Genomic DNA, 25,990 nt, shown 5'->3' with positions numbered 1-25,990 from the left:
CCTTTTTGATGCTCTGGCCAGGCCTTCACTGCGGTGGTTTTCAGTTGTTGTTTGTTTGCGGGCCTTTCTGTCTGAAGTTTAGTCTTTAACAAGTGAAATGCATGCTCAATTGGGTTGAGATCTGGTGACTGACTTGGACATTCAAGAATATTCCACTTCTTTGCTTTAATAAAATCCTGGGTTGCTTTGGCTTTATGTTTTTGGTCATTGTCCATCTGTAGTTTTGGGTCATTGTCCATCTGTAGTATGAAACGACGACCAATCAGTTTTGCTGCATTTGGCTGGATCTGAGCACACAGTATGTCTCTGAATACCACAGAATTCATTCGGCTGCTTCTGTGCTGTGTCACATCATCAATAAACACTAGTGACCCAGTGCCACTGGCAGCCATGCATGCCCAAACCATCACACTGCCTCGGCCGTGTTTTACAGATGATGTGGTATGCTTTGGATCATGAGCTGTACCACTCCTTCGCCATACTTTTTTCTTTCCATCATTCTGGTAGAGGTTGATCTTGGCTTCATCTGTCCAAAGAATGTTCTTCCAGAACTGTGCTGCTTTTTTAGATGTTTTTTAGCAAAGTCCAGTCTAGCCTTTTTATTCTTGATGCTTATGAGTGGCTTGCACCGTGCAGTGAACCCTCTGTATTTACTTTCATGCAGTCTTCTCTTTATGGTAGATGTGGATATTGATACGCCTACCTCCTGGAGAGTGTTGTTCACTTGGTTGGCTGTTGTGAAGGGGTTTCTCTTCATCATGGAGATTATTCTGCGATCATCCACCACTGTTGTCTTCCGTGGGTGCCCAGGTCTTTTTGGATTGATGAGTTTACCAGTGCTTTCTTTCTTTCTTTCTCAGGATGTACCAAACTGTAGATTTTGCCACTCCTAATATTGTAGCAATTTCTCAGATGTTTTTTTTTCTGTTTTCGATGCTTAAGGATGGCTTGTTTCACCTGCATGGAGAGCTCCTTTGACCACATGTTTACTTCACAGCAAAACCTTCCAAATCCAAGCACCACACCTCAAATCAACTGCAGGCCTTTTATCTGCTTAATTTAGAATGACATAACGAAGGGATTGCCCACACTTGTCCATGAAATAGCCTTGGAGGCAACTGTCCAATTACTTCTGGTCCCTTTAAAAACAGGGTGGCGCATGTTAAGGAGCTGAAACTCCTAAACCCTTCATCCAATTTTAATGTGGATACCCTCAAATGAAAGCTGAAAGTCTGAACTTCAACTGCATCTGAATTGTTTTGTTTAACCCCTCTGTGACCTTAGACGTACTATCCCGTCGAGGTGCCCTGGGCTTATCTGACCCTGGACGGGATAGTACGTCATAGCCGATCGGCCGCGCTCACGGGGGGAGCGCGGCCGATCGCGGCCGGGTGTCAGCTGCTTATCGCAGCTGACATCCGGCACTATGTGCCAGGAGCGGTCACGGACCGCCCCCGGCACATTAACCCCTGGCACACCGCGATCAAAGATGATCGCGATGTGCCGGCGGTGCAGGGAAGCACCGCGCAGGGAGGGGGCTCCCTGCGGGCTTCCCTGAGCCCCCCGCAGCAACGCGATGTGATCGCGTTGCTGCGAGGGTCTCCTCACCTCCCTCCCTGCTCGAGCCCCGGATCCAAGATGGCCGCGGATCCGGGTCCTGCAGGGAGGGAGGTGGCTTCACAGAGCCTGCTCACAGCAGGCACTTTGAAGCCTGCAGCGCTGCTAGTCAGATCAGTGATCTGACAGAGTGCTGTGCAAACTGTCAGATCACTGATCTGTGATGTCCCCCCCTGGGACAAAGTAAAAAAGTAAAAAAAAAAATTTCCAAATGTGTAAAAAAAATAAAAAAAAATATTCCAAAATAATGAAAAAAAAAAAAAAATATTATTCCCATAAATACATTTCTTCATCTAAATAAAAAAAAAAAACCAATAAAAGTACACATATTTAGTATCGCCGCGTCCGTAACGGCCCGACCTATAAAACTGGCCCACTAGTTAACCCCTTCAGTAAACACCGTAAGAAAAAAAAAAAAAAAACGAGGCAAAAAACAACGCTTTATTATCATACCGCCGAACAAAAAGTGGAATAACACGCGATCAAAAAGACAGATATGACTAACCATGGTACCGCTGAAAACGTCATCTTGTCCCGCAAAAAAAGAGCCGCCATACAGCATCATCAGCAAAAAAGTAAAAAAGTTATAGTCCTGAGAATAAAGCGATGCAAAAATAATTATTTTTTCTGTAAAATAGTTTTTATCGTATAAAAGCACCAAACCATAAAAAAATGATATAAATGAGGTATCGCTGTAATCGTACTGACCCGAAGAATAAAACTGATTTATCAATTTTACCAAACGCGGAACGGTATAAACGCCTCCCCCAATAGAAATTCATGAATAGCTGGCTTTTGGTCATTCTTCCTCACAAAAATCGGAATAAAAAGCGATAAAAAAATGTCACGTGCCCAAAAATGTTTTCAATAAAAACGTCAACTCGTCCCGCAAAAAACAAGACCTCACATGACTCTGTGGACCAAAATATGGAAAAATTATAGCTCTCAAAATGTGGTATTGCAAAAAATATTTTTTGCAATAAAAAGGGTCTTTCAGTGTGTGACGGCTGCCAATCATAAAAATCCGCTAAAAAACTCGCTATAAAAGTAAATCAAACCCCCCTTCATCACCCCCTTAGTTAGGGAAAAATAAAAAAAAATGTATTTATTTCCATTTTCCCATTAGGGCTAGGGTTAGGGCTAGGGTTAGGGCTAGGGCTAGGGTTAGGGCTAGGGTTAGGGCTAGGGTTAGGGCTAGGGTTAGGGTTAGGGCTAGGGTTAGGGCTAGGGTTAGGGCTAGGGTTAGGGCTAGGGCTAGGGCTAGGGTTAGGGCTAGGGTTAGGGCTAGGGTTAGGGCTAGGGTTAGGGCTAGGGTTAGGGTTAGGGCTAGGGCTAGGGCTAGGATTAGGGTTAGGGTTGGGGCTACAGTTAGGGTTGGGGCTAAAGTTAGGGTTAGGGTTTAGATTACATTTACAGTTGGGAATAGGGTTGGGATTAGGGTTAGGGGTGTGTCAGGGTTAGAGGTGTGGTTAGGGTTACCGTTGGAATTAGGGTTAGGGGTGTGTTTAGATTAGGGTTTCAGTTATAATTGGGGGGTTTCCACTGTTTCGGCACATCAGGGGCTCTCCAAACACGACATGGCGTCCGATCTCAATTCCAGCCAATTCTGCGTTGAAAAAGTAAAACAGTGCTCCTTCCCTTCCGAGCTCTCCTGTGTGCCCAAACAGGGGTTTACCCCAACATATGGGGTATCAGCGTACTCAGGACAAATTGGACAACAACTTTTGTGGACCAATTTCTCCTGTTACCCTTGGGAAAATACAAAACTGGGGGCTAAAAAATAATTTTTGTGGGAAAACAAAAAGATTTTTTATTTTCACGGCTCTGCGTTATAAACTGTAGTGAAACACTTGGGGGTTCAAAGTTCTCACAACACATCTAGATAAGTTCATTGAGGGGTCTAGTTTCCAATATGGGGTCACTTGTGGGGGGTTTCTACTGTTTAGGTACATTAGGGGCTCTGCAAACGCAATGTGACGCCTGCAGACCAATCCATCTAAGTCTGCATTCCAAATGATGCTCCTTCCCTTCCGAGCCCTCCCATGCGCCCAAACGGTGGTTCCCCCCCACATATCGGGTATCAGCGTACTCAGGACAAATTGGACAACAACTTTTGTGGACCAATTTCTCCTGTTACCCTTGGGAAAATACAAAACTGGGGGCTAAAAAATAATTTTTGTGGGAAAACAAAAAGATTTTTTATTTTCACGGCTCTGCGTTATAAACTGTAGTGAAACACTTGGGGGTTCAAAGTTCTCACAACACATCTAGATAAGTTCATTGAGGGGTCTAGTTTCCAATATGGGGTCACTTGTGGGGGGTTTCTACTGTTTAGGTACATTAGGGGCTCTGCAAACGCAATGTGACGCCTGCAGACCAATCCATCTAAGTCTGCATTCCAAATGATGCTCCTTCCCTTCCGAGCCCTCCCATGCGCCCAAACGGTGGTTCCCCCCCACATATCGGGTATCAGCGTACTCAGGACAAATTGGACAACAACATTTAGGGTCCAATTTCTCCTGCTAACCTTGGAAAAATACAAAACTGGGGGCTAAAATATAATTTTTGTGGAAAAAAAAATATTTTTTATTTGCATGGCTCTGCGTTATAAACTGTAGTGAAATACTTGGGGGTTCAAAGCTCTCACAACACATCAAGATGAGTTCCTTAGGGGGTCTACTTTCCAAAATGGTGTCACTTGTGGGGGGTTTCTACTGTTTAGGTACATTAGGGGCTCTGCAAACGCAATGTGACGCCTGCAGACCATTCCATCTAAGTCTGCATTCCAAATGGCGCTCCTTCCCTTCCGAACCCTCCCATGCGCCCAAACGGTGGTTCCCCCCCACATATGGGGTATCAGCGTACTCAGGACAAATTGGACAACAACTTTTGTGGTCCAATTTCTCCTCTTACCCTAGAGAAAATACAAAACTGGGGGCTAAAAAATAATTTTTGTGGGAAAAAAATTTTGTTTTATTTTTATGGCTCTGCATTATAAACTTCTGTGAAGCCCTTGGTGGGTCAAAGTGCTCACCACACATCCAGATAAGTTCCTTAGGGGGTCTACTTTCCAAAATGGTGTCACTTGTGGGGGGTTTCAATGTTTAGGCACATCAGTGGCTCTCCAAACGCAACATGGCGTCCCATCTCAATTCCTGTCAATTTTGCATTGAAAAGTCAAACGGCGCTCCTTCCCTTCCGAGCTCTCCCATGCGCCCAAACAGTGGTTTACTGCCACATATGGGGTATCAGCGTACTCGGGACAAATTGGACAACAACTTTTGAGGTCCAATTTCTTCTCTTACCCTTGGAAAAATAAAAAATTGGGGGCAAAAATATAATTTTTGTGAAAAAATATGATTTTTTATTTTTACGGTTCTGCATTATAAACTTCTGTGAAGCACTTGGTGGGTCAAAGTGCTCACCACACCTCTAGATAAGTTCCTTAGGGGGTCTACTTTCCAAAATGGTGTCACTTGTGGGGGGTTTCAATGTTTAGGCACATCAGTGGCTCTCCAAACGCAACATGGCGTCCCATCTCAATTTCTGTCAATTTTGCATTGAAAAGTCAAACTGCGCTCCTTCCCTTCCGAGCTCTCCCATGCGCCCAAACAGTGGTTTACTGCCACATATGGGGTATCAGCGTACTCAGGACAAATTGGACAACAACTTTTGAGGTCCAATTTCTTCTCTTACCCTTGGAAAAATAAAAAATTGGGGGCAAAAATATAATTTTTGTGAAAAAATATGATTTTTTATTTTTACGGTTCTGCATTATAAACTTCTGTGAAGCACTTGGTGGGTCAAAGTGCTCACCACACATCCAGATAAGTTCCTTAGGGGGTCTACTTTCCAAAATGGTGTCACTTGTGGGGGGTTTCAATGTTTAGGCACATCAGTGGCTCTCCAAACGCAACATGGCGTCCCATCTCAATTCCTGTCAAGTTTGCATTGAAAAGTCAAATAGCGCTCCTTCCCTTCCGAGCTCTCCCATGCGCCCAAACAGTGGTTTACTGCCACATATGGGGTATCAGCGTACTCAGGACAAATTGGACAACAACTTTTTGGGTCCAATTTCTCCTGTTACCCTTGGTAAAATAAAACAAATTGGAGCTGAAGTAAATTTTTTGTGTAAAAAAGTTAAATGTTCATTTTTATTTAAACATTCCAAAAATTCCTATTAAACACCTGAAGGGTTAATAAACTTCTTGAATGTGGTTTTGAGCACCTTGAGGGGTGCAGTTTTTAGAATGGTGTCACACTTGGGCATTTTCTATCATATAGACCCCTCAAAATGACTTCAAATGAGACGTGGTCCCTAAAAAAAAATGGTGTTGTAAAAATGAGAAATTGCTGGTCAACTTTTAACCCTTATAACTCCCTAACAAAAAAAAAAATTGGTTCCAAAATTATGCTGATGTAAAGGAGACATGTGGGAAATGTTACTTATTAAGTATTTTGTGTGACATATCTCTGTGATTTAATTGCATAAAAATTCAAAGTTTGAAAATTGCAAAATTTTCAAAATTTTCGCCAAATTTCCGTTTTTTTCACAAATAAACGCAGGTACTATCAAAGAAATTTTACCACTATCATGAAGTACAATATGTCACGAGAAAACAATGTCAGAATCACCAGGATCCGTTGAAGCGTTTCGGAGTTATAACCTCATAAAGGGACAGTGGTCAGAATTGTAAAAATTGGCCTGGTCATTAACGTGCAAACCACCCTTGGGGGTAAAGGGGTTAATATTAATTGTGGTAATGTCTATAGCCAGAATTAGAAAAATGTTGTCTCTGTCCAAATATATATGGACCTAACTGTAACTACTATAATACTGCCCCTTATGTACAAGAATATAACTACTATAATGCTGCACCATCTGTACAGAAATATAACTATTATAATACTGCTCCCATGTGCAAGAATATAACTACTATATTACTGCCCCTATATACAAGAATATAACTACTATAATACTGTTCCTATGTACAAGAATATAACTACTATTATACTGCCGTCATGTACAAGAATATAACTACTGTAATACTGTTCCTATGTACAAGAATATAACTACTATAATACTTCCCCATGTACAAGAATATAAATACTATAATACTGTCCCTATGTACAAGAATATAACTACTATAATACTGCCCCTATGTACAAGAATATAACTACTATAATACTGTCCCTATGTACAAGAATATAACTACTATAATACTGCCCACTATGTAAAAAAATATAACTACTATAATACTGCCCCTATGTACAGGAATATAACTACTATAATACTGCCTTCTATGTACAAGAATATAACTACTATAATGCTGCCCCCTATGTACAAGAATATATCTACTAATACTGCCCCTATATACAAGAATATAGCTACTATAATACTGCCCCTTATGTACAAGAAGATAACTACTATACTGCTGACCCCATCTGTACAAGAATATAACTACTGTAATGCTGCCCCCTATGGACAAAAATATAAATATTATAATACTGCTGCCGTATCTGTACAAGAATATAACTACTATAATACTGCCCCTATGTACAAAAATATAACTACTATAATATTGCCCCCTATGTACAAGAATATAACTACTATAATACTCCCCCTATGTACAAGAATATAACTACTATAATACTGCCCCTTATGTACAAGAATATAACTACTATAATGCTGCATTACTGCACTATAAATATGAAAAATGAGAGTGTTTAGCGCATAAAAATGGCCAATTTTATGTGTACCTGGTAGCCACTTTACGGCATCTCTCTTATACCAGGTCCTACACTCAGAGGCGTAGCTAGAGCTTTTGCCGCCCGGGGCTGATCCCGAGTTTGGCGCCCCCCACCCCCACCCCCACCCCATCCCCCCCCTATCCCCCCCCCCCCATCCCCCCCCCCAGCTCAATACACACAAAGGTTACCAATAATGGTTTTCCTGTTTTGTAGAACTTAAACTGGGCCTAATGGTGTCACCCCCACATGCCACACCTGTGACTTAATACCACCACACCATGACCAGGCCACATAGTGACCGAATAATACTACATACAAGGGACAAATACCACCGCACCATTTCCAGACCACATATTACCACCACATAGTGACTGAATACTACAATACTGATCAGTAATAAAAAAAAAACCACAATACTATCACCATAAGTGCCAGTATTCACAGGAGATCTGTACTTAGTATGCAGTGTCTGTGTAGAGGTAATACAGAGATCACTGGTGACATTATACACAGGACCTCTATATAGTATACAGTGTATAGTGTCAGTGTATAGGTAACACTGACTCACCAGTGACGTCTCTAGGTGAAGTCCTTCATCTTTCATCCAGCACAGACCGCCATCATTCCTTCCAGCCAGGACTCGTTTCTGCAGGAAATAACACAGTTATCTCGAGCTCCGCTTGCAGAACACATTACTTAATTTTTCACAACTTCTACATTACACCACATGAAGAAAAAAAGGTGATATAGTGTCACTCTGCACAGTAACAGGACCGCCCCCCCATTTAAAACAGTATACTCAAAAAATAAAATAAATACATCACTGCAGTAATAATATCCCTTAATTATCCCCTATGGTAATAATATTCCCCACCCTGGCCCCGTTTATCTCATTCCTGGCTCCAGCCATATGTTGTCGTATCCTGCCCTCATGAGTATCCATTCTACCCCATATGATCTCCCCATCCTGCCCCACCAGCCTCCATCGTATCCGTCCTGCCCCATGATCCAATCCTGCCCCGTGTCTCCAATCATGCCCCGTATCTACATTCTGCCCATGCCTCAAGTCCTGCCCCCAGTGTGTCCAGCATATTACCCCCATGTTGTCCAGCAATCTGCCCCAGTGTGTCCAGCATATTACCCCCATGTTGTCCAGCAATCTGCCCCAGTGTGTCCAGCATATTACCCCCAGTGTGTCCAGCAATCTGCCCCAGTATGTCCAGCATATTACCCCCAGTGTGTCCAGCAATCTGCCCTCAGTGTGTCCAGCAATCTGCCCCAGTGTCCAGCCTTTCCCCAGTGTGTCCAGCAGTCTGCCCCAGTGTGTCCAGCATATTACCCCCAGTGTCCAGCATTGCCCCAGTGTGTCCAGTATATTACCCCCAGTGTGTCCAGCAATCTGCCCCAGTGTCCAGCATTGCCCCAGTGTGTCCAGAAGTCTGCCCCAGGGTCTCCAGCATTGCCTCAATGTGTCCAGAAATCTGCCCCAGGGTCTCCAGTATTGCCCCAGTGTGTCCAGCAATCTGCCCCAGGGTCTCCAGTATTGCCCCAGTGTGTCCAGCAATCTGCCCCATGGTCTCCTGTATTGCCCCAGTGTGTCCAGCATTCTGCCCCATGGTCTCCAGTATTGCCCCGGTGTGTCCAGCAATCTGCCCCATGGTCTCCAGTATTGCCCCAGTATGTCCAGAAATCTGCCCCAGGGTCTCCAGTATTGCCCCAGTGTGTCCAGCAATCTGCCCCAGGGTCTCCAGTATTGCCCCAGTGTGACCAGCAATCTGCCCCATAGTCTCCTGTATTGCCCCAGTGTGTCCAGCAATCTGCCCCATGGTCTCCTGTATTGCCCCAGTGTGTCCAGCAATCTGCCCCATGGTCTCCTGTATTGCCCCAGTGTGTCCAGCAATCTGCCCCATAGTCTCCTGTATTGCCCCAGTGTGTCCAGCAATCTGCCCCATGGTCTCCTGTATTGCCCCAGTGTGTCCAGCATTCTGCCCCATGGTCTCCAGTACTGCCCCAGTGTGTCCAGCAATCTGCCCCATGGTCTCCAGTATTGCCCCAGTGTGTCCAGCATTGCCCCAGCCCCAGACATAAAGAAAAAAAAAAAAAAGTAAAATCCTCACCTCTCCCGTTCCCAGCGCAGGTCCGGTGCAGTCAGCGTCTCTCCGGCTCTGCGACGCTCAGGACAGAGAGGCAGAGCGGCGCGCACAGTAGTGATGTCATCGCGCCCTCTGCTCTGAGACGTCGCAGAGTCAGAGGACGCTGCAGCTGCCGGCGCCGCAGGAACCAGGAGAGGTGAGTATAGAGCGGGGGGCGGGGGCGGGGGCGGGGGCGGGACCCGGGGGTGGGGGGAGCTGGCCCTGGTCGTGGCGGCGGACGGCGCCGCCCGAAGATTTAAAGGGGCGTCTTTTTTTTTTTTTTTTTTTTTTTTTTTTTATCTTCTCCTGCAGCGCCGGCCGCCCCCAGCATTGTGCCGCCCGGGGCGGACCACCCCCCCCGCACCCCCCTTCCTACGCCACTGCCTACACTTGCCTTACCTCTCTGAGAATAAACGTCTCCATCTGAATGGGTACCTGTGAAACCTCTTCTTAGACTAAAATTCTCTCTCTCTGTGGAGGGGTTATGGACCTGTTGCGATTAAAACACCTGTGGCTAGGAGGCGGAGTGCTCGGTCAGAAGGCTAAAGAATACATTTAAAAAAACTGACCGTCACATCCAAACATAGACTAAGTGTGAACAGGTGCTGAACCACAGGTGCTGAACCTAGAGTCACCAACTCGTATATAGTCAAGTAAATAAGGCAGCACACTGCAGCGCTAAAACATGCAAACATGAAACATGAAAATTGAACTGCATTACTGCACTAGAAATATGAAAAATGAGAGCGTTTAGCGCATAAAAATGGCCAATTTTATGTGTACCTGGTAGCCACTTTACGGCATCTCTCTTATACCAGGTCCTACACTTGCCTTTCCTCGCTGAGAATAAACGTCTCCATCTGAATGGGTACCTGTGAAACCTCTTCTTAGACTAAAATTCTCTCTCTCTGTGGAGGAGTTATGGACCTGTTGCAATTAAAACACCTGTGGCTAGGAGGCGGAGTGCTCGGTCAGAAGGCTAAAGAATACATTTAAAAAAACTGACCGTCACATCCAAACATAGACTAAGTGTGAACAGGTGCTGAACCTGAACACAGTGTGCTGCCTTACTTACTTGACTATATACGAGTTGGTGACTCTAGGTTCAGCACCTGTTCACACTTAGTCTATGTTTGGATGTGACGGTCAGTTTTTTTAAATGTATTCTTTAACCTTCTGACCGAGCACTCCGCCTCCTAGCCACAGGTGTTTTAATCGCAACAGGTCCATAACCCCTCCACAGAGAGAGAGAATTTTAGTCTAAGAAGAGGTTTCACAGGTACCCATTCAGATGGAGACGTTTATTCTCAGCGAGGAAAGGCAAGTGTAGGACCTGGTATAAGAGAGATGCCGTAAAGTGGCTACCAGGTACACATAAAATTGGCCATTTTTATGCGCTAAACGCTCTAATTTTTCATATTTCTAGTGCAGTAATGAAGTTCAATTTTCATGTTTCATATTTGCATGTTTTAGCGCTGCAGTGTGCTGCTTTATTTACTTTACTATAATGCTGCACCATCTGTACAAAAATATAACTACTATAATACTGCTCCCATGTGCAATAATATAACTACTATATTACTGCCCCCTATATACGAGAATATAACTACTATAATACTGCCCACTATGTACAAGAATATAACTACTATAATACTGCCCCCTATGTACAGGAATATAACTACTAGAATACTGCTCCTATGTACAAGAATATAACTACTATAATACTTCCCCATGTACAAGAATATAACTACTATAATACTGTCCCTATGTACAAGAATATAACAACTATAATACTGCCCCCTATGTACAGGAATATAACTACTATAAATCTGCCTCCTATGTACAGGAATATAACTACTAGAATACTGCTCCTACGTACAAGAATATAACTACTATAATACTGCCCCCTATGTACAAGAAAATAACTACTATAATACTGCCTCCTATGTGCAAGAATATAACTGCTATAATACTGCCCCCTATGTACAAGAATATAACTACTATAATACTGCCCCTATGAACAAGAATATAACTGCAGACTAATATAACTTTATCTTGTATTTACCATAAGCTTGCCATTTAGAAACTCTCAGGGAATCTACATGACTGTGCAGGTTGCTGTGAACTTATTTCTGTTGAATGTAAACAGGTACAGCAGCTTCTGCGTTCGCTCACAGACAAATAAACTTTGAATCTATGGATTTTGAATTTGTTTACTGTCAAATTGTGTGAGGTGATCTGCCAGATATGTGGCGAGTGTTATGATAGGCAATTCAGTACCACAATGGACATAGCGGTCACAGCACATACAGTGATCTGACAATAACCCAAAATCATAGAACGAGCTCTGAGACGTGGGAACTCTGCAGACCGCAATCCCTAATCCTCTCCAAACAACACTAGAGGCAGCCGTGGATTGCGCCTAACTCTGCCTATGCAACTCGGCACAGCCTGAGAAACTAACTAGCCTGAAGATAGAAAATAAGCCTACCTTGCCTCAGAGAAATACCCCAAAGGAAAAGGCAGCCCCCCACATATAATGACTGTGAGTAAGATGAAAAGACAAACGTAGGGATGAAATAGATTCAGCAAAGTGAGGCCCGACTTTCTTAACAGAGCGAGGATAGGAAAGATAACTTTGCGGTCTACACAAAACCCTAAAGGAAACCACGCAAAGGGGGCAAAAAGACCCTCCGTACCGAACTAACGGCACGGAGGTACACCCTTTGCGTCCCAGAGCTTCCAGCAAAACAAATAGACAAGCTGGACAGAAAAAATAGCAAACAAATAGCAAAGAAGAACTTAGCTATGCAGAGCAGCAGGCCACAGGAATGATCCAGGGAAAAACAAATCCAACACTGGAACATTGACAGGAAGCCAGGATCAAAGCATTAGGTGGAGTTAAGTAGAGCAGTACCTAACGACCTCACCACATCACCTGAGGTAGGAAACTCAGAAGCCGCAATACCACTTTCCTCCACCAACAGAAGCTCACAGAGAGAATCAGCTGAAGTACCACTTGTGACCACAGGAGGGAGCTCTGCCACAGAATTCACAACAGGCGAGATCCTTTGTACAGCAGTTGTACAGTTCAAGCAAATGTCTACAGGCACAAGTTTCTGTGACTACAGTGTGTGTGTGTGTGTGTGTGTGTGTGTGTGTGTGTGTGTGTGTGTGTGTGTGTATATATATATATATGTGTTTACAGGTGCATCTCACAAAATTAGAATATCATCAAAAAGTTAATTTATTTCAGTTCTTCAATACAAAATGTGAAATTCATATAATATACAGTATATAGTCATTACAAACAGAGTGATCTATTTCACGTGTTTATTTCTGTTAATGTTGATGGTTATGGCTTACAGCCAATGAAAATCCAAAAGTCATTATCTCAGTAAATTAAAATACTATATATCACCAGCTTGAAAAAATTATTTTAACTTCCGAAATGTTGGCCTACTGAAATGTATGTTCAGTAAATGCACTCAATACTTGGTCGGGGCTCCTTTTGCATCAATTACTGCATCAATGCGGCGTGGCATGGAGGAGATCAGCCTGTGGCACTGCTGAGGGGTTATGGAAGCCCAGGTTGCTTTGATAGCAGCCTTCAGCTCGTCTGCATTGTTGGGTCTGGTGTCTCATCTTCCTCTTGACAATATGCCACAGATTCTCTATGGGTTACGGTCAGGCAAGTTTGCTGCCAATCAAGCACAGTGATACTGTTGTTTTTAAACCAGGTATTGGTACTTTTGGCAGTGTGGACAGGTGTCAAGTCCTGCTGGAGAATGTAATTTTCATCTCCAAAAAGCTTCTCGGCAGAGGGAAGCATGAAGTGCTCTAAAATTTCCTGGTAGATGACTGCCCTGATTTTGGTCTTGATAAAACACAGTGGACCTATACCAGCAGATGACATGGCTCCCCAAACCATCACTGATTGTGGAAACTTCACTCTAGACCTTGGAAATCAAGGTCCCAGAGTCTGGAGGAAGAGTGGAGAGGCCATAATCCAAGATGCTTGAGGTTTAGTGTGTTTACAATGAACAGTATCACTGTGCTTGATTAGCAGCAAACTCGCCTGACCTTAACCCCATAGAGAATGTATGGGGTATTGTCAAGAGGAAGATGAGACACCAGACCCAACAATGCAGACGAGCTGAAGGCTGCTATCAAAGCAACCTGGGCTTCCATAACCCCTCAGCAGTGCCACAGGCTGATCACCTCCATGCCACGCCGCATTGATGCAGTAATTGTTGACAAAGGAGCCCCGACCAAGTATTGAGTGCATTTACTGAACATACATTTCAGTAGGGCCACATTTCAGATGTTAAAATCATTTTTTCAAGCTGGTGTTATAAACTATTCTAATTTACTGAGATAATGAAATTTAGGTTTTCATTGGCTGTAAGCCATAATCATCAACATAAACAGAAATAAACACGTGAAATACATCACGATGTAATGATGCTATATAATATATGAGTTTCACTTTTTGTATTGAAGAACTGAAATAAAGTAACTTTTTGATGATATTCTAATTTTGTGAGAAGCACTTGTATATGAGTGTTGCAGTCACTGTGTGCTCTAAGATATGTGGAATCATTGAATATATTAATATAATAACCTGCATTGCTCCATATAGATGTAGTAGAGTAGAAGTAAAAAGTGTACAAATTGGGCAATTCATGTGAGCCCACCAGCCACTATAAGGCGTTGAAGGTGGTGACTGTTCTGTTTGACGAATCCTGTCATAAATCACACTCTGTGAGTATCTCCAGGCTCTTTATTCACATCATGTCTCAACCTCCATTACATGAATTCCGAGTACAACAACATCCAACAAGTTTCAAACAAAGAATATAGAACACACATAAAAGTAGTGAGACCCCTAGAGGCCACATGAACATATAACATATTGCTACATCCTTTCTCTTTTAACTAGAGGAACAATAAAAGATACTAAACTAATGTATACTATGACAAAGTTAGAAATTAACCTAGTACGTCCAGTTAGATATAATCTTTGAGGTGCGCCGGCTTTTTGCTAATTCTGCCAGCTCTGGTAATATAAGATGTGTCACTTTCTACATCTGGTACATCTGGTAGTTCTTCTGATATTGTCTGTCTCTGGCCAGAGTCCTCACCCTGATGGTCAGCTGTCACTGTTGGTGCCTGGCTTGTACTTGCTGCCTCGTTGTCTTGGGTGTCTGGATACTGTTCAAAAGGCCATGAATCATCTCTTTCTTGCGTTTTCCTCAAATATCTTCAATTCCTCCTTAGTCTTCTTCCGTCGTCTGTTAGAATTTCGTAAGACCGAGGTCCCAGTTTCTGGACAACCTTTGCCTTTTGCTAGTGTTTGTCAAATGTGGTGCTTGGCTGCAGCCGAATGTTGTCATTTCTCTGGAGCTCAGGCAGATCCTTTGCAGATTTATTGTAATAGAAAGCTTGCCTAGCTTGATTCTTCTGTAATTTAGCTTCGATGTTTCCCAGCAGCTTTGGCTCTAACAGATGACACGCAGTTGGTACTAGTGTCTTTGTACGCCTACTCATGAGCCTCTGTGCCGGACTGCTGTCTAGGCCTTGGGTGGGTGTGTTTCTATGATCCAGTATAGACAGATATACATCAGCACCCGCCTGGTTTGCTTTCTGCATGAGTCTTTTGGCCGTTTTTACTGCTGACTCTGCTTTCCCATTACTCTGAGGATATCTTCGAGAAGACGTCTGGTGTTCAAATTCCCATTTCTTACTGAAAGTTTTGAATTCTTCCGACGTAAACTGTGCCGCATTGTCAGAGAAAACGATATCTGGAATGCCATACCTGGCAAAATGGGCCTTGAGTTTTTTAATCACTGTTCTCGCCCTTGTGTCCTGCACCAAATCAACCTCCCAGAAGTTAGAGAAATAGTCCACTGTAATCAGGTATTCTTTGTCATTCCATGTGAACAAGTCTGTTCCTATTTTTGACCAAGGCCTATGTGGAATTTCATGAGTTGCAATGTCTCCTTTGGTTGCTTATCATTGCAGGATGCACATATTTCACATTGTGCTATGTAATTTTTTTATGTGGTCATTCATTCCTGGCCAATAAACTGATTCTCGTGCACGACGTAGGCATCCTTCCATGCCTAAGTGAGAAGAGTGCAATGTCTTCAATATGCCTCTTCTGAGAACTTCAGGTATAACAGCCCTGTCTCCTTTAAAGATGATTCCTTGCTGCACTGACAATTCATCTCTTATGTGGAAGAATGGTGAGACTTCCCTTGGAGCATGCTGCTTGTATTTTGGCCAGCCCTGCAAGATGACAGTCTTTAAACTCTGGAGACTTTTATCCTTCTCTGTAAAAGTCTGGATTTGCTTGACCTTTTCTTTTGACACTGCAAGGTAGTTGCACATATTGATGGTTTCAATGTCTTCCTCCTCATCTTTTGTGATAGGAAGGTAAGCTCTGCTTAGCGTATCTGCAATCAGTAAGTCTCTTCCTGGACAGTACCCGATGTCAACATCATATTTCTGAAGTCGCAACAGCATGCGCTGTAGTCTCTTTGGGGCACTTAGTAATGGTTTCTTTGTAATGCTCTCCAATGGTTTGTGATCCGACTGCACTGTTACCCATCGACCGTAGGTGTACTGGTGAAACTTCTCCATCCCAAATACCACAGCCAGTAGTTCCTTCTCAATCTGCGCATATCCCTGCTCTGTTGTTGTAAGGGCTATGCTTGCAAATGTAATTGGCTGTTTGTTCTGCATTAATGTTGTTCCAAGTCCTTTTTCCGAAGCATCACATTGTACCACCACTTCTCGATCTGGATCGAAATACTTTAGGGTTGCTGTATCTGCAATGGTATTCTTTACTGCTCGGAAAGCAGTCTCCTGGCTTTCTGTCCATTCCCAGCGCACATCTTTGTGGGTTAGCTGTCTCAGTGGCTTACACATGTCACGTTGTACTCCAGAAACATCAGTAGGGGTAGGCAAATCTTGTATTGCTCTCACCTTTTGAGGATCCACTTTGACCCCAGTTGAAGTCAGTCGATGACCAATATAGGCCACTTCTGTCATTTTCAATTTGAATTTGTCCAAATTCAGCTTTATGTTTTTTTCTCTGCATCTGTCCAAAAATTGTATCATCTTCTGATCGTGATCCTTGATTGCAGATTCCATATTTTCACCTTCTCCCACTACTAGGATATCATCCGCTATTGTCTTCACTCCAGTAAGTCCTTCCAAAGCCTGCATCAATTTCTGCTGGAATATCTCTGGAGCAGGTTTTAGTCCCATGGGCATTCTCAGCCATTTAAAGCATCCAAATGGTGAAGAAAATGTTGTCAATAAACTTGAATCTTCAGTCAGGGCCACATGCCAGAATCCATTTTTTACATCACATACAGAAAATATTTTAGCCTTTGATAAATCTGGTAGAACATCATCTAATGTTGGCATTGGGTAATGATTTCGTTTCAGCGCCTTGTTGAGTGGCTTAGGATCAATACATATTCTTAACTTGCCCGATGGTTTCTGCACTATGACCAAACTGCTGATCCAATCTGTGCTCTTATGGACTGGTGCTATCATGCCTCTTCTCTGTAGATCTTGCAAGTTCTACTTTCAGCGGTTGCATTAACGCTACAGGCACTCTTCTTGTAGGTAATCTGGTGGGCTGCACTGTGTTGTCAATTTCTAGCCTATATTTACCTTCAAAGCATCCATCACCTTCAAATACATCAGCATACTCTGCTTTTATTTTCTGCATGTCCAAGTTGTGCTCTGCATTTAGTTTTGGATTTTGTATATCCTGGGCAACTTCAACAGACATAATGTTCTGAGACTGTACTTTTATTAAGTCCATTGCCTGAACTGCTTTTACTCCCAGTAATGGTACATGGTTACCACCCCGTAACACGGTAAATTCAACTCTATAACTCTTTCTGTTACATAGGTTTCGTATTTTTAGCTTACATGTCCCCATTGGTTTCAGAACACTTTTGTTGTACATCACCAGTACCTTGTCAGTTGGCTCAATAGAAACCTGTTTGTTTAGCAGATCAAATGAAATTACATTGCAGCTTGCTCCACAATCCAGCTGAAATCTAATGGGCTTCTCATCCAACAAGAATGTTGCATAAAGCTGCTTGGGATCCTTTACTACTGACTGCCCGACTACATTGACTTTCTCTGTTGCAGACTGCATTTGTAGCCATGTAATGTCCTCTGCACTGTCAGTGTCTGGTGTCACAGTGTGGAGCTGTCTGTACTGTTTGCCTCTTCCTTGCCTGCAGACAGCAGAGGAATGATTCTTCTTGCCACATGACCTGCAGGTTTCCCCATATGCTGGACACTTGGTTTTGTCTCTTTCATGTCTTTTCCTACAATACTTGCAGTGGACAGTGTTTATAGGGTAGTCTGGTCCTGTCTTTCCTTTCATAGATACTGCATGTACCTTGTCATCATCATTCTCACTGGTGCCTGCCATCATCTTCAGGCTGTGCTTTGTGAGCTCAGCAGCCCTGCAGATTTGCATACATTTCTCTAAAGTCATGCCTTCCTCTCTCAGTAATCTTTCTTTGAGATGACTGTCCTTTATGCCACACACCATTCTGTCCTTGATTAGACTGTCCCTGATCTCTCCAAAGCCACGTTTCTGCAAGTCTCCTCAGCTCTGTCAGATATCTGTCCACATTTTCACCATCCTCCTGATGTCTTGTGAAAAACTTATATCTTTCCACTGTCTCATTCTTCTTTGGGTCACAGTGTTTATCAACTGCCTGCACAATGTCTGCTAGGAGGAGGTTGTCTGTGTCTGGGAGCAAGGTGTGGGCTAATTCTCTGCCATTTTCCCCAATTAGGTAATAAAACAGCTTTACTTTCCGTTTGTCATCAGTGGGGCCCACAGTCAGATCCACATACAGTGTAAACTCTTCCTTCCAATGTCTCCAAGTCTGGGACAGATTACATGAAGTGACATCCAGTCTCTGAGGGGGCTTCAGACCAGTCTCCATTTTTCTGTACTGTCAGGGAATCTGTACTTACAGTTGCAGTGATCTGTGCAGTTCCAGCCTCATATAAGCTCTAAGAATTTGCAGTGTCATGATCCCAATGGCAGGGGATCACAAAAAGGACAAGCACAGATACAAACAAGCTCTAGGGCGATGGAACCTGAGCTGACCGCGACCCTGAACCTAACACACAAATAAAAGTAGCCGGGGAACGTGCCTACGATGATCCTAGACGTCTCGCTCCAGCCGAAGATCTAACTTCCCCTATCAGAAGAAACACAGACCTCTCTTGCCTCCAGAGAAATACCCCACAGCAAATAGCAGCCCCCCACATATAATGACGGTGAAATGAGAGGAAAGCACATACGTAGTATGAAAACAGTTTCAGCAAAATGAGGCCCGCTAAAGCTAGATAGCAGAGGATACAAAAGTGAACTGCGCGGTCAGCGAAAAACCCTTCAAAAAACCATCCTGAAATTACTTGAACTCATGTGCCAACTCATGGTACATGAAAAGCAATTTCAGCCCACTAGAGCAACCAGCAGCAGAGAATCACATATCTGCAGGCTGGACTAAAAACCAAATTAAGCAAAACACAAAACAGGAAAATCCAAACTTAGCTTGTCCAGAAGGTTCTAGGAGCAGGGAGCAGAGGTAACAAGACACACTGGATACATTGATAACCGGCGAGGAAATGCCAGCAAAGCCAGGTTAAATAGGAAACTCCCATATGCTGATGGAACAGGTGGAACCCAGAAACCCAGGAAAGACAAGTCACCCAGTACCATCAGTAACCACCAGAGGGAGCCCAAAAACAGAACTCACAACAGTACCCCCCCCTTGAGGAGGGGTCACCGAACCCTCACGAGAACCACCAGGGCGACCAGGATGAGCCCTATGAAAAGCGCGAACCAAATTATCAGCATGAACATCCGAGGCAACCACCCAAGAATTATCCTCCTGACCATAACCCTTCCACTTGACCAAATACTGGAGTTTCCGTCTGGAAACACGAGAATCCAAGATCTTCTCCACAACATACTCCAATTCTCCCTCCACCAGCACTGGAGCAGGAGGCTCAAGAGAAGGAACAACAGGTACCTCATACTTCCGCAACAATGACCGATGAAACACATTATGAATAGCAAACGATGCCGGGAGATCCAAACGAAACGACACAGGGTTAAGAATTTCCAAGATCCTATAGGGACCGATGAACCGAGGCTTGAACTTAGGAGAAGAGACCTTCATAGGAACAAAACGAGAAGACAACCACACCAAGTCACCAACAAGAAGTCGAGGACCCACGCGGCGACGGCGATTAGCAAACTGCTGAGCCTTCTCCTGGGACAACTTCAAATTGTCCACCACATGACTCCAAATCCGATGCAACCTATCCACCACCATGTCCACTCCAGGACAATCAGAAGGTTCCACCTGACCAGAGGAAAAACGAGGATGAAACCCCGAATTACAAAAGAAAGGAGAAACCAAGGTAGCAGAACTAGCCCGATTATTAAGCGCAAACTCGGCCAGCGGCAAAAAGGTAACCCAGTCATCCTGATCAGCAGAAACAAAACACCTTAAATAAGTTTCCAAGGTCTGATTAGTTCGTTCAGTCTGGCCATTCGTCTGAGGATGGAATGCAGATGAAAAGGACAAATCAATGCCCATCTTAGCACAGAAAGTCCGCCAAAATCTAGACACAAACTGGGATCCCCTGTCAGAAACGATGTTCTCAGGAATCCCATGCAAACGAACCACATTCTGAAAAAACAGAGGGACCAACTCAGAGGAGGAAGGCAACTTAGGCAAGGGTACCAGATGAACCATTTTAGAAAAGCGATCACACACAACCCAGATGACGGACATTTTTTGAGAGACAGGGAGATCCGAAATAAAGTCCATGGAAATGTGCGTCCAAGGCCTCTTCGGGATAGGCAAAGGTGACAACAATCCACTGGCCCGAGAACAGCAAGGCTTAGCCCGAGCACAAACCTCACAAGACTGCACAAAAGAACGCACATCCCTCGACAAGGAAGGCCACCAAAAAGACCTGGCCACCAAGTCTCTAGTACCAAATATTCCAGGATGACCTGCCAACGCAGAAGAATGGACCTCGGAGATGACTCTACTGGTCCAATTATCCGGAACAAACAGTCTCTCAGGCGGACAACGATCAGGTTTAGCCACCTGAAACTCCTGCAAAGCACGTCGCAAGTCTGGGGAGACAGCAGACAAAATCACCCCATCCCTAAGGATACCAGAGGGCTCAGAATTTCCAAGGGAGTCAGGCACAAAACTCCTAGAAAGAGCATCCGCCTTCACATTCTTTGAACCTGGCAGGTATGAAACCACAAAATTGAAACGAGAGAAAAACAGTGACCAACGAGCCTGTCTAGGATTCAGACGCCTGGCAGACTCAAGGTAAATCAAATTTTTGTGATCAGTCAAGACCACCACACGATGTCTAGCACCCTCTAGCCAATGACGCCACTCCTCAAATGCCCACTTCATGGCCAAAAGTTCCCGATTACCAACATCATAATTCCGCTCAGCCGGCGAAAACTTTCTAGAAAAAAACGCGCATGGCTTCATCACTGAGCCATCGGAGCTTCTCTGTGACAAAACCGCCCCCGCTCCAATCTCGGAAGCATCAACCTCAACCTGAAAAGGGAGCGAAACATCTGGCTGACGCAACACAGGAGCAGAAGAAAACCGGCGCTTAAGTTCCTGAAAGGCCTCCACAGCCGCAGGAGACCAATTAGCAACATCAGCACCCTTAATGCGAGCAAACAAATCAGTCAACAATGACAAAGGATACTGATATTTTACGGTAATCTTATTCAAAAGACGATAATCTATACAAGGCCTCAAGGAACCATCTTTCTTGGCCACGAAAAAAAAACCTGCTCCCAAAGGGGACAAAGATGGACGGATATGTCCCTTTTCCAAGGACTCCTTAACATAATCCCGCATAGCAGTATGCTCTGGCACTGACAGATTGAACAAACGACCTTTAGGAAATTTACTGCCCGGAATTAAATTTATAGCACAATCGCAATCCCTGTGAGGAGGAAGCAAACTGAGCTTAGGCTCCTCAAAAACATCCCGATAGTCAGACAAAAACACAGGAATCTCAGAAGGAGTAGATGAAGCGATAGAAATCGGAGGTGCATCATCATGAACCCCCTGACAACCTCAGCTTAACACAGACACTGATTTCCAGTCAAGGACTGGATTATGAGTTTGTAACCATGGCAGACCAAGTACTAGAACATCATGCAAATTATACAGTACCAGGAAGCGAATCACCTCCTGATGAACGGGAGTGATACGCATGGTCACTTGTGTCCAGTACTGAGGTTTATTCATAGCCAAAGGTGTAGAGTCAATTCCCTTCAAAGGAATAGGGACTTCCAGAGGCTCCAGACTAAACCCACAGCGATTGGCAAATGACCAATCCATAAGACTCAGGGCAGCGCCTGAATCCACATAGGCATCGACGGAAATGGATGATAATGAACAAATCAGAGTCACAGACAGAATGAACTTAGACTGTAAAGTACTAATGGCAACAGACTTATCAACCTCTTTTGTGCGTTTAGAGCATGCTGATATAACATGAGCTGAATCACCACAATAAAAGCACAACCCTTTTTTCCGCCTATACTTTTGCCGTTCACTTCTGGACTGAATTCTATCACATTGCATTATCTCAGGTGACGGTTCAGACGACACCGCCAAATGATGCACAGGTTTGCGCTCCCGTAAACGCCGATCAATCCGAACAGCCATAGTCATAGACTCATTCAGACCAGCAGGCGCAGGGAACCCCACCATAACATCTTTAATGGCCTCAGAAAGGCCATCTCTAAACTTTGCAGCCAGAGCGCACTCATTCCACTGAGTAAGTACCGACCACTTCCGAAATTTTTGACAATAAATTTCTGCTTCATCTTGCCCCTGAGAGAGGGCCAACAAAGCTTTTTCAGCCTGAATCTCTTGGTTAGGTTCCTCATAGAGCAAACCCAATGCCAGAAAAAACGCATCTGCATTAAGCAACGCAGGGTCCCCTGGTGCCAATGCAAATGCCCAATCCTGAGGGTCACCCTGCAGGAAAGATATAATTATCTTGACTTGCTGAGCAGGGTCTCCAGAGGAGCGAGATTTCAAAGAAAGAAACAACTTGCAATTGTTCCTAAAATTCAGAAAACGAGATCTATCTCCAGAAAAAAACTCTGGGACAGGAATTCTAGGTTCAGACATAGGAGCATGTACAACAAAATCCTGTATATTTTGAACCTTAGTGGCAAGATTATTCAGGCTGGAAGCCAAACTCTGGACGTCCATAATAAACAGCTGAGATCAGAGCCATTCAAAGATTAAGAGGAGGAGGAAGTAGCCAGGCTGCAATAAGGCTAGGCAGCAAACTCTGAGGGGAAAAAAAAAAAAAAAAAAACTTCCTCAGACTACTTATCCTCCTACTTCAGCCAATACAATTAACACTTTGTGGGCCGGTTATACTGTCATGATCCCAATGGCAAGGGATCACAAAAAGGACAAGCACAGATACAAACAAGCTCTAGGGCGATGGAACCTGAGCTGACCGCGACCCTGAACCTAACACACAAATAAAAGTAGCCGGGGAACGTGCCTACGATGATCCTAGACGTCTCGCTCCAGCCGAAGATCTAACTTCCCCTATCAGAAGAAACACAGACCTCTCTTGCCTCCAGAGAAATACCCCACAGCAAATAGCAGCCCCCCACATATAATGACGGTGAAATGAGAGGAAAGCACATACGTAGTATGAAAACAGTTTCAGCAAAATGAGGCCCGCTAAAGCTAGATAGCAGAGGATACAAAAGTGAACTGCGCGGTCAGCGAAAAACCCTTCAAAAAACCATCCTGAAATTACTTGAACTCATGTGCCAACTCATGGTACATGAAAAGCAATTTCAGCCCACTAGAGCAACCAGCAGCAGAGAATCACATATCTGCAGGCTGGACTAAAAACCAAATTAAGCAAAACACAAAACAGGAAAATCCAAACTTAGCTTGTCCAGAAGGTTCTAGGAGCAGGGAGCAGAGGTAACAAGACACACTGGATACATTGATAACCGGCGAGGAAATGCCAGCAAAGCCAGGTTAAATAGGAAACTCCCATATGCTGATGGAACAGGTGGAACCCAGAAACCCAGGAAAGACAAGTCACCCAGTACCATCAGTAACCACCAGAGGGAGCCCAAAAACAGAACTCACAACATTGCAGGTTCTGTGCCCGGCTGCCACCATGTTCTGTTTGACGAATCCTGTCATAAATCACACTCTGTGAGTATCTCCAGGCTCTTTATTCACACCATGTCTCAACCTCCATTACATGAATTCAGAGTACAACAACATCCAACAAGTTTCAAACAAAGAATATAGAACACACATAAAAGTAGTGAGACCCGTAGAGGCCACATGAACATATAACATATTGCTACAGTGACTTCCTCTCATCAGCCTAATGTTGATATAAATTCATGCTGGGTCGTACCTGTCCTTTATATTTGTTGCTTCTAGCCCTGGAAAAGCATGTATGATTAAAATTACGTTTAGGGTCCCATGAAAGTTAGATGGCCTTTTCGTGGCCAGATTAGCCAATTTGTGTGTGCAAAGTACCTTCACTTTCTAAGTATATTCTGTATGGCAGTAATGCATTCTAGCTGCATAATTCCATGTTTGCATGTCAGCGCTTACAGAGATGGCTGTCCTCCTATCTATGTATTATCGCTCTATCTATGTGTCCATCCCTCAGGTGTGTATCTATCCTTGCCTCTTTGTATCCATGCACCTATCATGTGTAGATAACTGATGTGCACTTATTGCACTCATACACCCGTCTCCTCGTTCTTCTTCCCCGCAGCGCTGCGGTCTCCGTCTCATCTCCGGATTTTTCTGTCTTCTGTCATTTCTTTCACATTTAGAACATAAAAGCGCCATTTGCAGAACGTGCGCTTGTATCGTGTGCTCCGCGGCCGCGTCACCCGGGAGAGCGTTATAATTTCATCATATTATTTCCCTGAATGTGGCGGGCGGTGTTATCAGGCGAGCGAGGATTTCGTGTTTTCTCCGCTGCCTTTTCATCATGTTGTTGTACCTGTATTTTGAGACATTTCAGCGCAGCCCCCCGCTGTGCGAGACACGGGGATACAAGAAGCGCTGTCAGCCAACAAGCCCATTCTCCTGCCTGACACAGGCGTCTATTCACTGCCAGTAATAAGTGCTTACAGCGGGCCTTCGCTATGGGAAGAAGCGCCTCGTCTCACTCGCGCCGTGTCACCTCCTGACACTCCGGGGTCAGCGTCACACAGACAATATGTGACAACCCCCGCTCATCGCCTGACACTTCATCACCGCTACTGTCCCTTTAATGACCACGTCAAGTTCTGAAAGGTTCCAGCTTCTGCAGGAAATTGGGCGGCTTTTGTTCGCCTTTTTTCGTATTTCCCATAATTTATCACCGACACTAATAGTACAGAAATGAGTACAACGCAGCTGACGGAACAAATCGTGGAAAGTGGTAACGATGGGGCGAGGTCGTCAGATCAAGAGCAGACTGATAGAGACAGATACGTGAGGGAGAGAGATACAAGCTATGAGATTGATACATAGATAATCAGATGACATACTGTAGATAGATATATTGGATACATAGATAATCAGATGACATACTGTAGATAGATATATTGGATACATAGATGATCAGATGACATATACTGTAGATAGATATATTAGATACATAGATGATCAGATGACACATACTGTAGATAGATACAGTCATGGCCAAAAGTATTGACACCTCTGCAATTCTGTCAGATAATATTCAGTTTCTTCCTGAAAATGATTGCAATCATAAATTCTTTGGTATTATTATCTTCATTAAATTTGTCTTAAATGAAAAAACACAAAAGAGAATTAAGCAAAAAGCAAAACATTGATCATTTCACACAAAACTCCAAAAATGGGCCAGACAAAAGTATTGGCACCCTCAGCCTAATACTTGGTTGCACAACCTTTAGCCAACATAACTGCGACCAACCGCTTCCAGTAACCATCAATTAGTTTCTTACAAAGCTCTGCTGGAATTTTAGACCATTCTTCTTTGGCAAACTGCTCCAGGTCCCTGATATTTGAAGGGTGCCTTCTCCAAACTGCCATTTTTAGATCTCTCCACAGGTGTTCTATGGGATTCAGGTCTGGACTCATTGCTGGCCACCTTAGAAGTATCCAGTGCTTTCTCTCAAACCATTTTCTAGTGCTTTTTGAAGTGTGTTTTGGGTCATTGTCCTGCTGGAAGACCCATGACCTCTGAGGGAGACCCAGATTTCTCACACTGGGCCCTACATTATGCTGCAAAATTTGTTGGTAGTCTTCAGACTTCATAATGCCATGCACACGGTCAAGCAGTCCAGTGCCAGAGGCAGCAAAGCAACCCCAAAACATCAGGGA

Source organism: Ranitomeya imitator, chromosome 2 (genome assembly GCF_032444005.1).
Source record: "Ranitomeya imitator isolate aRanImi1 chromosome 2, aRanImi1.pri, whole genome shotgun sequence".
Lineage (NCBI taxonomy): Eukaryota > Metazoa > Chordata > Amphibia > Anura > Dendrobatidae > Ranitomeya > Ranitomeya imitator.
The sequence above is the reverse complement of the archived record's forward strand: the minus strand, read 5'-3'. Positions refer to the sequence as shown.